Raw genomic sequence first — 1,779 nt, 5'->3', positions numbered from 1 at the left:
GTGTGCAGCCCTTTGAGACACTCGTGATTTAGGGCTATATAATGAACTTTACATTATTCATAATCAATCAATCAATGAACGAATAACATTGTGTGAGAGTTGGTTATTGTTGTTGCAGTGCATGGTGTAAGAATGATAAATTAGTAACACGAATGAATCAATAAATACATAGATAACAGTGTGTAAGAGTTGTGTAGTGTTATTGCGGTGCATGGTGTAGTAATGATAACACATGAATGAATGAACACATGAATGAAAGAATATATAATGTGTGACGAGACAGCGGGAGAAGAAGACTGCAGAGAGGCGATGATGTCGTTAGCTGTCAGCGTGTTTATTGACAGCTCAGTATGTGAGTGCAGTGTGTGATTAGCTTAAAAGAGATGTAGTGTGACTATGTGCAAGTATTATCTGAGCGTGGTCACCAGAGGGTGTTGAGTGTGCGTGTTGAGATCGAGGCAGAAAAGCAGGCTCGGACATCAGAGGGCAGGCGGATGGTCAAGGACAGGAGTGAGGTCTTAGTCCAGGAAGGCAAGGGGGAATCCAAAGGGGGTCCAGGTAGACGAGATACACAGCTGGACGACGAGGAAGCTGGAGGACGACACAACACGAGAGACGGTGAACACGACGGGAAGGGAACACAGGGAGAGAGAGAAGGCTGGAGATGTGTTGGCTTACTGTACTGGGTAGGAGAAGCTACGTTCTGGCACCCGCTGGTCGCTCATCACGGGCAGGTGTGTTGATTGCAGATCTCTTGCGGAGGCACGCCCGCAGCCGAGAGGGAACCCCCGTTGGTGTGCCCCATGGTACGCTCAAAAGTGTGCACAGCAGGAGGAGAGGCAGCAGGAGTGTGACCAATAACACATTGTGTAAGAGTTGTGTAATGTTGTAGCGGTGCATGGTGTAAGAATGATAAACCAATATTGACCTTGTAAGGGGGGGGAGGAGGGGGGCAATAGACCTTGTAGATGACCAAACCCCCCAATATTGACCTTGTATTGTAGATGACCAGACCCCCCAATTTTGACCTTGTAGATGACAAAAACTATGAGGACACACATTAAATACAACATTAACCTTGTATTGTAGATGACCAGACACCCCCCCCCCCCCCCCCCACATAAAATAGACCTTGTATTGTAGATGACCAAACCCCCCCCCAAAATTGACCTTGTATTGTAGATGACCAGATCCCCCCCAAAATTGACCTTGTAGAGGGGGAACCCCCAATAGAGACCTTGTAGATGACAAAAACCATGAGGACACAAATACAATATTGACCTTATTTTGTAGATGACCAGACCCCCCCAAAATTGACCTTGTATTGTAGATGACCAGACCCCCCAAAAATTGACCTTGTAGAGGGGGACCCCCCCAATAGAGACCTTGTAGATGACAAACCATGAGGAGACAAATTAAATACAATATTGACCTTATTTTGTAGCTGACCAGACGCCCCCAAAATTGACCTTGTATTGAAGATTACCAGACCCCCCCCCCAAAAAAAATGAACCTTGTATTGTAGATGACCTGACCTCCCCCAAAATTGACCTTGTATTGTAGATGACCAGACCCCCCAATTTTGACCTTGTAGATGACAAAAACCATGAGGACACAAATTAAATACAATATTGACCTGGTATTGTAGATGACCAGACACCCCCCCCCCAAAAAAATTTTTTACCTTGTATTGTAGATGACCAAACCCCCCCCAAAATTGACTTTGTATTGTAGATGACCAGACCCCCCAAAATTGACCTTGTAGAGGGGGACCCCCAA

At 45.9% G+C, this 1,779-nt stretch overlaps 1 long non-coding RNA gene across 1 annotated transcript; it reads right to left on the bottom strand.

Moving 5' to 3' along the window:
* Window positions 1-313: 313 nt before the first annotated feature.
* LOC133607179 (uncharacterized) lies at window positions 314-1,028 on the bottom strand. Its single transcript, XR_009815389.1, has 2 exons — window positions 679-1,028; window positions 314-591 (listed from the first exon to the last, which is right to left on the bottom strand). It is a non-coding gene; the product is annotated as an uncharacterized lncRNA (long non-coding RNA).
* Between the last annotated feature and the right edge of the window lie 751 nt (window positions 1,029-1,779).

This window comes from Nerophis lumbriciformis, linkage group LG09 (assembly GCF_033978685.3).
Source record: "Nerophis lumbriciformis linkage group LG09, RoL_Nlum_v2.1, whole genome shotgun sequence".
In the NCBI taxonomy this organism is placed as follows: Eukaryota; Metazoa; Chordata; class Actinopteri; order Syngnathiformes; family Syngnathidae; genus Nerophis; species Nerophis lumbriciformis.
Note: the sequence above shows the minus strand (reverse complement) of the source record. Positions and strands in the feature narration are given on the sequence as shown.